Genomic DNA, 15923 nt, shown 5'->3' on the forward strand with positions numbered 1-15923 from the left:
ATCTACAAAACTACAAAGACATCGATGGTTTATGCCAATTCCTACAAATAAGGGCATCACGGATACAGAAAAAAAGAGCATGAAGGTCACAAGAAAATTACAGACACCGAGAAACTCAGAAATACAGAGAGAGAGGACAAAATTTTAGGAGGGATTACACTAGACGAGAATTTATTCCCAGGAGGGAAAACGAAAATATGGAAAACAGAAGAGGAAATGATGATTTTAGAAATCGGCTATGGAATGAGGACAGATATCGAGAAAATCACAACAGAAATAACACACGCGCATATCCCGAAAACAGAAATTACAATAGACGAAATGAACAGGAATATCGTGTAAACCGGAACGGATATGACAGACCAAAAGAAAACAGAAGAGAGGTAAATCATACACAAATAGAAAAAAATGAGGATGAAAGACACAACGATGAAAGAAGAAATACGGAAGAACAACACTCGGTTTTTTCACGAAAGCACCCACTAAAACCAAAAAACCAGGTAGTAATTTTTTGTCACCCGAAGGAATTTATTAAATTAGCAGGAAATAATGAGGAAAGAAGAGGAGTTAATTTAAAATTTGTAGATGGTTTCATCAAAAATTGACCAATCAAAATTTTGATAGACACCGGTTCAGAAATAACATTGGTAAACAGAAAATTAATAGAAGAAGTGAGTTTGACAAATTTAATCTACAAAATACCAAGGGTAAATTTGGTGGGTGCAAATAAACGGACATTGGCAACGATAAATGAGGGAATACGAGTGAGGGTACGATTGGATGAGAAAATGTATGCATTACAATGTGTAATAATGCCAAACATGTCGCATGACATGATTGTAGGAGTGGACGAACTGGCAGAAAAACATGTAGTCATAGATTTCAAAAATAATACGATGAAACTAACAGAAGAAAAAAAAGGAGAACAGGAAAATAAACATGGGAAAAAGAAAATTGATAATTCGGAAAAAGAACAAACAGTGGAAATGAATTTGGCAACGAAGCAAGTACAAAGAAGAAAAGGAAGAAAACTTAAGAAAAGGATAAAGGAAGTCAATACCGGAGATTCCTCAAAAGAAGGGATGAGCCCCGAAGAAGAAGAAGAAATGGTGTCAACAAAGGAAAATGAAAAGGATATGATTTAAACAGTGGTATTTAAGGAAGAGATTGATGAAAAAGAGGAGGAAAAATGTGCGATAAATATGTGTCAAGAATCTGAGGAAAAAGAAAGAAAATTGATATGTGGAGAAGAAAAAGAAAATGAGATGAGTCCGATGTTAAAAGAACACGAAACTTTAATAAATGAGGAAAACAGAGTGGCAAAAAAGTACGAACATTCTTTTGAGGTTAAAAACTTGGGAAACTTTCAATCGAAGACTTACCCGATCCCATATAAATATCGACAACAGGTGAAAGAAGAAATTAATAAAATGTTGAAAGACTATTCTTTATTGTTTTTGCATAGAGAAAAATCACTAAATAATTCAGTAATTTTTATCATATGCAAAGGCGGGGATTTGTCATACTTCTTCTTTCCCAACCATAGAAAAAAATAAATAAAAAAATCCATCGGAAAAAAATTTTAAGATATCATTATAAACAAAATGTATATAGTAATTTAAGATAAGATTTAGTGTAGATAAGAATAGAAATTTGTTTGGCAAACGACCTTTTTCCGTTTCAAACAAAATTATCAAAAAACCTTTGTTTAGAATTAGAAGACATTTTACCTGTAAGTTAATCTTTTCATTGTTTGTATAATCGAGTATTCAATGACAATATTCTAATCTTTTGAAATATGTATAAATTGTGTATTGACAAAACCAATTTTAAAGTAAGCTATTTAGTTTTTCTCTGAAATCGAAATTAGGCTTTTCCAAAATCATGGTAAACACAATTTGAGCTTTTGATTGGACGGTCGTTTTTAAATGGGAATTTGTGAGCCGATCATGAGAAGGGAGAAAGCAGTTATAATTTGGTCATCGAAGGAAACAGTCGTTTGTCTCAAGATAGAGTGTGGTTCGTGAGTTTGGATACGGGCATTGTGAAAAGAAGTGAATAGTTTGCAGAAGGAGATAACAAGTAGATTAAAAGAGGTCCTTGTATCTACCGTGGGCATTTTGTGAAGTATATGTTAAAGTATTTTTACGGCATCAAGTTGACAAAAGGAGGTCCTTGTGTCATAAATAAGTAGCTGAGTTTGGAGAAGTGAATCAGGTGTTTTTGTGTAGTCTGCAGGAGGTTTTCAGAGACGTTAGGAAGGAGCCGAGGTGCCAAAGAGGAGAGATCACATCGTTGAGGAGACTGGACTTTTCTGGGTATGTTCCAACATACAACTCAATAAGAAAATAAGCTGTAAGTGTTTTGTACAATTGAATTTTATATCTGTGAAGGATCGGTTTGACATCATGGTCATTAGCATTCAAATTTAAGAACTGAGGTTTTGTTAGGCTAATCAAAAGTTTAAAGTTTTGTTGTTTCTTGTTTCAAGTAAAGAAAAATTTAAGTAAAATTGGTTTTTACTTAATATAAATGTATGTAGATTTAAAATCTTATTATTATAAAAATTTGATTTATATTCTTGTATGCTGATTGATAAGATAACGACAGAATTTGATAATTGTTTTATTCGTTCATATAAAATAAAGAAACGTAACTTTTTGGTAAATTTTTTTTCTTTATTTTTATCTTTCTTCTCTATCCCGCTAAAAGACAACTAGAAAATATTTGAATCCATCGAACACAGGTAATATAAGGAGTTTATTTTACTTTTGATGACAAATAAGTTATATTTTTTTTATTGGCTCAATAAACTAAGATTAAAGTCAAAATAAACAATCATAACAATATATATATATATATATATATATATATATATATATATATATATATATATATATATATATATATATATATATATATATATATATATATATATATATTTATATATATATATATATATACATATATATATATATATATATATATATATATATATATATATATATATATATATATATATATATATATATATGTGAAGGTAGAACAGCTCGAGAAAGAGAGAAAGGCTAACAATGTTATTGTCCAGGGTCTACCGATGGATACAAATAACCCAAATGTAGTCAACGAGATTATGGCAAATTTCGTGGAAAAAGAATTAGGCATTAAAGTAGAAATAGAAGATGCTTATAAAATAGGCGACAAAACATGTCTTGTAAAACTAAAAAACAGAAATGAAAAAATTAAAATCATGAAGAACAAAAACAAACTAAGGGCATCAAAGCCAGAAATATACATCAATAACGATCTAACGCAAGAAGAGATGAAGATCCAACAAGAAATACGGAAAATTGCAAAATTTCAACAAGAAAAAGGTATGAACACCAGAGTAGGTTATCAAAAATTAAATATTGACGGGGCTATATGGAAATGGAACAAAGAGAAGAATGAACTGGAAAAGGCAAACCAAGACACGCCAAAAAACCGATAAAACAACAAATATCGTACACACAACAAAAAACGGAAACGAAAATGACAAAGGAAAAGGACATGAATAGATTAGATAAGATAAAACAGACGAGCAGGAAAAAATATAATAGAAAAATGAAAAAACGCGATGAACTAAAAATAAGTACGTGGAACATCAGAACAATGCTTGAACCAGGAAAAATGCAGGAGATTGTCTCAGAACTAGAAAGATACCAAATTGATATTGCAGTGATTCAAGAAATTAGATGGGCAGGTCAAGGAGAAATAAATAAAAAAAACTACACACTACAGTATTCGGGACATGGAAAACAAGGTCAATATGGAGTTGCTTTCATAATTATGGGAAAAATAAAAAATAACATTATGCAATTTAAACCAATAAATGAACGTATGGCTTACCTGAGAATTAACGCCAAACCATTTAATATATCAATCATAAACGTATATGCTCCAACTGAAAGTGCTGCTGCGGAGGAAAAAGACAAAATGTATGAGGAACTTGAACGAGAAATGGAGAATTTACCTAGAGAAGACACAATACTGGTAATGGGAGATTTTAACGCCCAAGTAGGTAAGGAAGACTACATTAACCAAGTAGCAGGTAAACACACATTACACGAAAAAACAAATGACAATGGTCAAAGATTATGTAACCTAGCAGCTAGTACCAATATGATTATCATTAGTACAAATTTCGAACATCCTAAATACCATAAAGTAACATGGATTTCCCCAGACCAAAAAACATGGTCCCAAATAGACCATATTCTGATTACAAGAAGGAAACAAACATCGGTTACGGACGTGAGAACTTACAGAGGTGCGCATGCAGACACAGATCATTTTATGGTGACTGCAAAGGTAAAACAAAAAGTCAAAAGAACTCTAAAAAACACGACAATGAAAGACAAATGGTACGTAAAAAAACTGAATGCTCCAGACATAAGGATTAAGTATGCTGATGACATGAACAAAAAACTAAAGGAACAGTGTAAATATACAAAGGATATAGAAACAGAATGGAGAAATTTAAAAAAATGTATAAATGAAACAGCGGATGTACACATAGGAATAAAAAGAAACAAAAAAAAACAAGAATGGTATAATGAAGAATGCCATAACATGCTAAAAAAGAAGATAGAAATTAGACAAATGTGGATAAGAACAAATAGACAGGATTATAGGGAAGAATACAATAGAATAAGGAATGAATGTAAGAAAAAAATAAGGAAAATTAAACGTGCCTGGTTAGATGATAAGATAAAAGAAATAGAAAAAGAAAGTAAGAACAGAAACACAAAAGCATTTTATAAGAAAATTAGCGAACAAAACAAAACTTTTAAAGGAAAGATAAAAGGCATAAAAGATAAAAATGGAAAAGTATCAGAAAATGATGAAGAGTATAAAGAAATTTGGACTCACTATTTTAAAGAATTATTAACAGAGCAAGAAGATCAAGACCTAAATGAAAACGTAGAAGAAGAGACAATGATGTTAGGAAACCAGCTAGAAAGACCAACAAAAGAGGAAGTTGAGGAAATTATAAATAGCAGCCGTAATGGTAAATCTTCAGGATCAGACGGGATCAATATGGAACTTATAAAATATGGTGGTGAAGAATTAAAAGAAAAACTGTACAATTTAATAAAAGACATATGGGACGAAGAAAAAATGCCGGAAGAATGGAACAAAGGACAAATTATCACGATTCATAAAAAAGGAGACCAACAAATGTGTAATAACTACAGAGGACTGACGCTATTAAACACAGCATATAAAATTATGTCGACCTTAATACATCGAAGACTGACCAACGCTATGACGAATATCATAGGACACTATCAATGCGGATTTATTAAGGGAAAGTCTACAACAGATGCCATACATACAGTTAAACAAATTATGGAAAAAGCTCATGGATATAAAATAGAAATTGAACTGCTTTTTATAGATTTTCAGCAAGCATTTGATACAATAAAAAGATCAAAATTAATGGTAGCTCTGAAAGAAATGGGAATACAAAACAAATTAAGACGATTAATAAAAATGACAATGAGTAGAACTGTAGTGAGTATAAAAACTCAAGTAGGAGACACAGAAGAATTTGTCATAAATAAAGGGGTTAGACAAGGAGATTCGTTATCAGCAACCCTGTTTAATCTTGCCCTGGAATACATCGTCAGGAAAATAAACAAAGGTACCCTTAGAACTAGAGAAGGACAAATAATAGCATACGCTGACGATATTGTGCTAATAACAAAAAATAGAAAAACAATGGAAAAAATGTTAAATGAAATGGTAACAGAAGGAAAAGTAATGGGATTAAAAATAAACCAAGAAAAAACAAAAATAATGAGATTTGATAAAAACTTCGAAAACAAAAAGGTTAGACTAGGCGAATACATTTTTGAAGAAGTCGAAAAATTTAAGTACTTGGGAATATTAATAACAAACAATGGAGAAAGAGAAACAGAAATCAAAGAAAGGATTATTACAGCAAATAAGACCTTCCATGCAAATAAGAAATTACTAAAAAATAAACTATTGAGTAAGAAATCGAAAATGAAGGTATACAAAACAATAATTCGACCGACGATGATGTATGCAGCCGAAACCCTCAGCATGACAAAAAAACAAGAGGAAAACCTTAGAATACAAGAAAGAAAAATACTAAGAGCAATACTGGGACCAAAAAAAAATAAATGAAAATGAATTTAGACAAAGAACGAACCTTGAGCTACTGGAAGAAATTAAGGAAGATATAGTGTGTAAAATAAAACAACAAAGAGCAAAATGGCTAGGACACGTATGGAGATCAGGATCAACTACGACGATATTCTCAATATTGGAATGGACACCAGCTGGCAAAAGAAGACGTGGAAGACCAAGATCTACATGGTTACAAGAAGTTGTAAATGATCTCAACAAGGCGGGCATACGACAGTGGAAAGGAAAAACCAGAGATAGGACACAATGGAGAAAAATAACTGAGAAAATTAAATAAGGAACATGAGGACTGATCTACCTCAAAACATAGATCTAGAGAGCGTAAGCGGCGTAACCCCTAAAGGGGTGTTTAGCCACATATATATATATATATATATATATATATATATATGTATTTATATATCCTATATATACATATATAAAATTCGGACATCAAAGTAAAACTTCTGTGTAAGTGGTATATTTAGTGTTTACTAAAGTTTACAAAAACAAAGGTCACAGTTGCCATTGTCTAGTCAGATTATTTCTGCTTCTTTCTGATGTTCTTGATGGAGAACTGATTTTAGACCGCTGTGTGCTTGCTGCGCTCGTTGGGATCGGTCCTGTAGGCATACGATTGGGCGCAGTCTTTTTCTTTAATTTAATTTCAACGTTTTTTAATCTAGAATTGGTTTTCATGCAACTTAGTATATTTTGTACATACTTTGAAAAATAATTATTGCAGTAGGTTTTTTTATTTTGTGGAGATAGTTTGGTTATCGCAGCATTATCTGCATAGTATAGTACTTTTTAATACTTTTACATAAAAACGTTAAATACATTATTTGGTCCATTACTTAATTTGAAAAATAGGTCCGTTATTTTTATAGTTTCAACATTTTGAAAATTATTTTAAACTGAAAACCAATATAAATAATAAATTCAATCTGAAAAAAAAATTAATAATAATTTCTTTCATAAAATAGTGATTAGATCTGAATACGAATAAATCGTAAGTAACGCCTCTGAGCTTGGTGGACTCGTTTTAATGCCTCTATGTAAACTGGAGGAGAACGTTATTCCTTACTTTAATTTACTTCGGATGGCGAAGTGGTATTATTTTAAAAAGTCCAATTCACACGTCACCAGAAAAGATTCAGAGATCATAATTAGCTCGTATCTATAATACTTTACATCTAATTCAAAATTAACGCACTATATAAACAGAATAATTCAGCGGACAACTCATTCTGCATCAACTACTATTCTACTTTTCCACTCGACTTACACGAACTGAGTATAAAACAAATATTATTAAAACATTCACAGTTCGACTATATTTCTTATGTTCAAATATATTAATATTAAGCTCGGTAAATAGTTCAAGTATCTAGTGGATAGATAAACGCATTTCTTTTTACAAAAACGCAAAAACTTTTGTTGATTAATACTAAATGCACTGGAACTGACCCAATTTTACTTCTAGACTAGCACAAAAGTCATTGCTCACTGGAAGCCATTATTTATACAAAAGCCAATGGTATTATAATAGTCACCTTTCCTTCGTATTGCACACATATATTGGATGTATCTGTTATATGGTTATTTAAGGCAAAATATAAGGTTACTTAAAATGTTGTACGCTCTCACATCTTAGTAAGACCATTACAATTTATAATGTTGAACTTGCGGGTCAGCCTTTTGAGAGCTCTTTTACAACTTAAAACATAGTATCAGGCTTCAAAAAACTGCAATATATCCGTTTAATAGAAATGCATTCTCGAATGAAGATTTTGATGTAGCCAACGTCACAGATATACCTATTGTAGAACAAAACAAAGAAGCCTCAAACACACATATTGAACGGCAACTATCAACTTGTTACTATACTTTCAGAATTTCTTAAGCTAGAACTGTTAGTGCAGCTTTCATCTCTTTATTATTTTCTGTTGAAACTTTTCGATATTTCCAAAGGCACCAGCTAAAAGTGGAAAATCGCGCCGGTAAAAAGCGAGGAAGGTCAAAATTTTTTACTAAAACTCCCGAAAAATAGACTTTTAAGTAACATAAAATAGGCAAGGAAAAGGAAATTGGGCTTAGAAACAAGGTTTTTCACGAAACTGAAACATCTAGCGAAAGTGATTCATTTACAGTTTATACTTCCCATTCCGATAACTTATCTGGTGATGAATGTGCATTTGATGATCTGTGTTTCGAAGACCTCTCTGTAGTTGACTACATTATTGTTAAATTCTGATTAAAAAAAATTTTAAACAAATTGCGAAAAAGGGCAAGGTGATTTAAACGTGTCATTTATGAGAAAGAAGGAATCAACATTATATTTTTCTTTAATTAAGGATATTTTAGGGAACAGCAATTCAGCGTTTTATAAGCAGGCTATAAATTAGCGTCATAGACGACGAACTGACGAAGACTACTCTTGAAAATATTTGTAAACACAATTGAAAGCTTGAGTATAAAGAATACTTAACTAATAGCCCCTTTTTATTATATAGTTTATAAAATAATTTATTATTAATAATTACCAGTAGCAAAAGAAAATTTATGGTGCTTAAAGTGTAAAAGATTGGTTCCATTACCCTACTCTTCATTTTTAATTCTGACTGCAAAGAAGCCTTTAATGAATTAAAAAATATTCTATTATCAGACCCATTTCTTATATATCCAAATTTTGAAGAACCATATTTAGTTACTACTGATGCTAGTGCATTCGCAATTGGAGCTGTTCTATCGCAAGGCCCTTTAATAAAAGATTAACCAATTGATATACCACCAGAACAATATGCAGTGCCAAACAAAATACTCTACTATAGAGAGATAATTATTAGCTATATATGGGCAGTCAAACACTTTAGACGATATATTTTTAGCCGTAAATTCACTCTTATTACCGATCATCGACCACTTACATGGCTTTTCTCGATAAAAGATCCTGGAAGCCGCTTAGTGCGTTGGCGCCGAAAACTCGAAGAATACAATTATAAAATAAAAGACTGCTCAGGAACAATGACAGAAATTCAGATGCCCTCTCAAGAATAAAGATTAACCATTTCAAGGATTGTGCAAACTTCCAATCAAAAATATCGCTACATGCATCGAATAGAGACGAAACGGACATAGAAGAAAACGAGGAAGACGATAATAAAGAAAATATAGCTAGTATATCCGTAGAACTTGATAAGTTTATCGAATTGTATAGAACCAAATCGACAGTAGATTATTCTAAAATTGAAACGTCAAATACGGAATTACTAGATAAATTAACTTCACGAGAAAATAATGAACGATATATTTGAGGAAAATGAAAAATATAATAACCGAAAAATTAACATTGTATCAAGTAAAACTGTAAAAAACAAAAAATAATTTATTATACCATTACCTTTTGATCCTGAACCAGTAATATTACATCTGTTGCTACTTTTCGCAAATAAAGACCAAGTCGACGAATCAAAAACTTATTGTGTCGAAAATAATCTCGAACTACCTATTTTAGAGATATTTTCTTATATTTTGCTGACAAAAAATTAAAATTAAGAATCTGTCAAAATATAATTAAAACAGCCAGCGGAGACGAAATTCCCCAAATTTTAGATCATTACCATTGTGGCAAAAACAATGTACACCGAGGAATAAACGACACTGTCAGAAGAATAAAGAAGAAATACAATTGAAAGAATCTAACAAAAAATGTCGAAAAATTTATAAAAGCATGTGAAATTTTCCAAAAGGTTAGGATTTGCAGAAAAACTTAAGTGGACCATTAGTCATAACAGAAACTCCAAAGACACCATTCGAAAGAATTAATATAGATATTTTCGAATACCCCACTAGAAACTATGCTTTACCTATTCGTGACGAATTAACCAAATTCACACAAGCCTATCCTTTAGATGACAAAAAGGCAGTAACAGTAGCACACTACTACTGTTTTTCCAACATTATGGAACACCATTAAGAATTCGTTATGATTGCGGTTGAGAATTCAAGAATGCTATACTCAAAGACCTATGCGAACTATATGACATAAAACTAACATTTTCTAGTGCTAACCATCCACTAATCTAATCTAATGTATAAACGATTAAATGGATCTGTAGAAAGATTTCATGCTACACTCTCAGAAATAATTCGAGCAAATCAAGCCGAAAACCCCAAAGATCATCCCTTTTCCATACTCCCGTATGCAGCAATATGGTTTAACAAGGTGGTTTTACATCATACAAACTTATATTTGGACATACTGCAGAACGATCACCATAAACTCTATACAATCAAAAAATACTGATGACAAAATATATTAGAGACCTAAATAGTCATATGGAATACTTTTACAAAGTAGCCAGAGCAAAGACGGAAAAAACAGGCGAAAATAAGATTTGGCGAAAATATTTTAGCACAACAACCTGATTTTAAAATCGGTGACAAAGTTTGTGTAAAATAATCCCAAATTAGATCCAAATCAGAAAATGTTTTAATGGACATCTCGAATTTCAAGAACTCTTTACAAATTCAGCAATTATCCTAAACTCCAGAACTAAACAAACTTCCAAAGTAAATTTAGACAGACTAAAACCTTATTTTAAATAATTTTCCTTTACAGATTTTATGAACTCTTTTCAATCGCCCAGTACCAAATCCATCTCACTAATATTAATAACACAATTGGAATATTTTTTCATGAAAAAGGAACTATAAGAATATCTAACGATAAATGGAACTTACTTGTTTACAAGGAATTGTTACCCATCAAATCTACAATATCCAATAATGACAAAATCTTAGAAATCCCATTGGACAAATTTATTAACGCTGATACAAGTGATACACCAAGAAAACTTGCATTTCAAGCCTAAGTACAGACACATGTCAGTCTGCTAAAACAACTTTTAAATTCCGTTAACTTAAAAGAGAAAGAAATACTCCCCTACACAGTACCTTATATTAAAAGCACAAAACGTGGTTTAAATCAATGGTACTGGAACAATATGGATATTTATTAGTGGAAATTTAGACGCTTCCGACGCGAATACTTTAATAAATGTATAAATAGGGTAAACACTAGTGAAACTCAAATTGAAAAACTTTTAAAAAATCAAATATCTGTTACCACTTCAGTAATAAAACTTTTAATTCTACGATCCAAAAATTGCAAATAGACGAAAAAACTTTTAATAAAGACCTAAAAAAATCGAAATTATACTTATGGACATTAGTGACGACATCTCTTTTTACCAAGCATAATTACAAACACTAGATTTATGTGAGTCTTTGGTAGAAAGTTGCGTATTTTTAGAAAATTATTTAAATGATATCTTAAATGCTATCATAGTGTATCGCCTGCAAATTTTACATAGTTCTATTATTTTTCTCAAGACTTAATGGACTCATTAAAAGAACTCTCACAGTCATTGCAAAATAATGTATTGCCTCTACCCACCTACATGTCAAATATACCTCAGTATATTGATGCAATAAAACTTCAAGCTTATCAGCTTGATTCAAAAATCGTTTTCGTCCTCGAAATCCCATTAGTTGATACCGAAATCTATACCCTATATTAATTATATTCAATACCAATATTAGATAATCAAACTGGTTTTTAATATATACTTTCAACTGTTCATAAATATATAGAGCGAAATAATAAATGAACACAGATTAGACAAAACCAAAGAATGTGTGCAGCCATTTTGAAACTTCACAGCGTTCTGCCAAAAACTTGCCAAACGTCGATGCTCTTGGCAAAATGTTACAATGTGAAAGAAATTGACCGAAATTTATGGTTACTAACTATTTGCGATCCATTACCAATAAAAATCAAGTGTGCGAGAAAAGACGTCACTACACAAATAATTAAAACAAATTCAATTTTAAGATTAATTCCCAAATATACCGCATTCATCGGCAGTACCAGAGTTTACGCCAGATACCAAATCGAGAAATATCCAAATATCACCTATAGAAGTCACCCAGTTAACGTAGGCTACAGGTACTGTGACCATTTCGAGACAAAGAGTTACATATCAAAATTAAAACCAATAAAACTCAATAGGATTACGTAAATGATTTAAACTTTGCCCAACCCAAACTAGACCAATATTCAGAAGAACTGAAACATATCATGAAACAACCATTCATCGAGGTCTCAAGACCCAAGAGACCTAATGTACAAGAATCTAAAGAGGAAGCAGAGATGTTAATTACACTTTAAAATTCAAAGCAGAAGCATTGACTTTTTATTAATTAGGGGAGCTGTTATATGAGAAAATATTAACCTTGAACTATTCGCCGATTTTACATTTTATGACGCAATTCCCATAGAAACCACTGACTTGCAGAAGACCCTTGGACCGACCGTTAGCCAACAGCCCTGGGAACAGCAACTCTGCGTTTTATAGGCAGGTTATAAATTAGCGTCCTAGACGACGAAGACCACTCTTAGCTGTTACTTAAACAAGTCAGTTTTGTAGTCATTTTAAATTAATTTAATATTGTATTATTTCAATTGTAACAAATACAGTTATTTTTTTAAAAGTTAAACAGCTATTTAGTGATATAACATCAGTGATATAACAAGTGATGGATTCGACGGTTACTTGAAGGAAATTCATTTACGATAATAATAAAACACAGAAAAATTTGTTTTCAAACATGATAATTCCACAGCCTCCTAAATTATACTCTTTTATTAAAATGCATAAACCTGATCACCCAATAAGACCTATAGTTTTTTTTATATAGCTGCTCGGTCATATAAACTTTCAAAAAAACTGCTAGAGATTATCTTAGAACACACTAAATTTTCACCTAAATTTACCGAAAAAAATGCAATAGAACTAGTTAATAAAATACAACATTTTTAATTACCTAACAACTCCAGATTAATTTCATTTGATGTAAAAATCTTTTTCGCAGTATTCCTCCTGCAGGAACTTTTGATTTTGTAAAAAGCCTTTTAGACCATAATATTACAAATACAATCATTACATCTGAAATTTTACATCTTGTTGAAATTTGCATAAATCAGGACTACTTTGTATTTAATAATCAAATATATAAAAATAACAGTGCAGAACTTATAATGGGTAATCCTCTAAGCTCATTGCTATTAGATATTTTTATGGATCATCTCGAGACAAAGATTTCAAAACATCCTGTATTCAAACAATTGTTATATTGGTGGAGATACATAGACGATGTTTTACATGAAGTAACAGACAACTTGGTCAATTTTTATTGTATAATAATTCACTCCATAGTCATATTGAATTTACAATAGAAACAGAACAAAATCAATCCATTAATTTTTTAAATTTAAAAATCATATACACAATTCATCATCTCATCCTTCACAACATAAACTGGCAGCCTATCATAGCATGTTACGTCGATTAGTAGAAATTCCGATGTCAAAATACAATTTTTGAGACATAATTAAATATCATTTAGCAAATAGCAGTAAACAATGGGTACAACGAACAAACAATCAATAAAATTATAAAGGCGAATAGGAAAATATATTAAAAACAAACAAGAGCCAAAATAAAAAGCACTTACACAGTGGTGTATACAAACTTAAATGTGGTCAAAATGGTAGAACTTTTAACAAACGTATAGGAGAACATTAAAGGGCTTTCAATAATAGGAAAACAGATTCTACATACGCATTTCACCTTCTAGATAATAATCATTCTTTTAATGACGAATTTCAAATTCTTTACATTAAAAATAAAGGCCTTAAGCTATATTTATTAGAATCTATGGAAATAAACAAATTAAAAAACACAGACATAATTCTGAATGATCAACTTGAGACAAACAGTTCTCCCCTCCTCAACTTATTTCGTTAAACACTATAAATCGTAAACACATCAAAAAATAGATCACTTGAAAGTTTTCAGTGCTTTAGTTTTATAGAAACTTTTTTATTTCCTGGGTTTGTCTGTCTATTGTAAATAAAAATACAGCAGTATTGCTTAAACGTTTCGGCAATTTGACATTTTTAATAATTTTAATAAGCACTTTCTTTATAAACATTACATTATACAATTATATTTCATGTTTACACTTTTTAAAAGTTTAACATGGATTTCCAACCAGTTTTTTTTAATTAAGAATCATTTTCAACTATGTCATTTAATTTTATATTGTAAAAACTAATATTAAGGCTTCTTGTTCTAGTTTTTCTTTATTATTTTCCTTTTTCATGACCCATCTGCTGATCTTCCATACAAAAACCACGTGTCGTATTCACCACACCAATAGTTGGTTAAGGGATGTAGAAAGCCTACAAGCATCATGATGATTCTACTTGCTGCTACAAATTTAATTAAACTATTAATGTGATGGAACGTGATCGAGTTTCGTATTTTCCTGGTTTATATGAGCGGGGCTTTGTTGTAAGTCTCTCTGGTTTAGTTGCTTTTGGTAAATTTTTATAAACCGAGTTACCGTAGGCAGAGTCCTGATTGCCTAGAGAAAGCAAATGAAATTAAAGAATTGACCAATTAGCGGCACAGCGCAGAAGAAAATTTAGACGATTACACTTAAATTATTATAAAATTATTTAATTACATATTTAAAAAAAGTATGGTAATTTGTTTTTTTTTTTCATTTTTAAAATTTCTTATTTTGTCCAATCCTTTTTATTTAGTTTAATTATAAATTAGTACTTGTTTTAAATTTGTTTATATTTTAAAAACATTCCTTATAAAGTTTAAATCTCTGTAATTACTTTGATTTGTTATATGTCAACAAGAAGCTGCTGCTGTGCACCTGTAAAAATACCTGTAGAATATTCTTTAACAAACAACTAAATAAAAAACTTAATTTCTCAAACGCTTACCGCCCTCTTGGTCTGTTTGAACGACTCTTAAATTTTAATACCGTCAGAGTCCGTATTCAATTTGTCAAACAAGGGACATTAAAACTAACAGGAATATCTCGACACGAAAATAATGACCGCAACAATGGGAAAGAAGACGGCTTTGTAAATTAAAATGAAAAATATTACATGTTGAAACAGGGACAAAGCACAATAAAAGATAATAATTTAGATAAGAATATGAAAAGTTTCTGACCAGTAAAATTAAGATAGAGAGATATAGTCAGCCTACAAATACTGGAACTATAGGAACGGATCTCTGAAACAGCTTGACAAAAACATAAAATCAACTTGGGATCTTGAACTGAATATTATTTGATTTTTCCTTTGAATTATCATACTCCCGATCAGATCGTATTAGATATCTATTGATTTTTCTGCATTTTGTATTCTTCTTTTTCAATATTTACTTCGTCTTTTTCTGCCTCTCAATAAACTATGATTTTTGTCATAACAGTGGTTATCTAAAAATCTTAAAATAATAGTTAAAATTACATTGTGTTAACTTCATTTTTCATTTAACTATATGGTTTTGTTTATTCTACAGTATCCATTTTTTAATTGTATCCTCTTTTGATGATGTTTTGTCGAATATACCATCTTACATCAAAATAATATATACCGTAACACAGAATAACACCAGTATTGTTTTTTTCCAAAACAGAAATGTTAACCTATTTTTATGTAGTTAAAATATATGTGTATGTCTTGGTTTAGAAAATGGAGAAAATTCGCGTCTTTTAATATTTTAATTTTTTTACAATAGGGTTTTACTCAGTAGTTTTTAAAGAATTGCGAACGAAAATTTCAAATTTAATTA

Source organism: Diabrotica undecimpunctata, chromosome 5 (genome assembly GCF_040954645.1).
Source record: "Diabrotica undecimpunctata isolate CICGRU chromosome 5, icDiaUnde3, whole genome shotgun sequence".
NCBI lineage: Eukaryota > Metazoa > Arthropoda > Insecta > Coleoptera > Chrysomelidae > Diabrotica > Diabrotica undecimpunctata.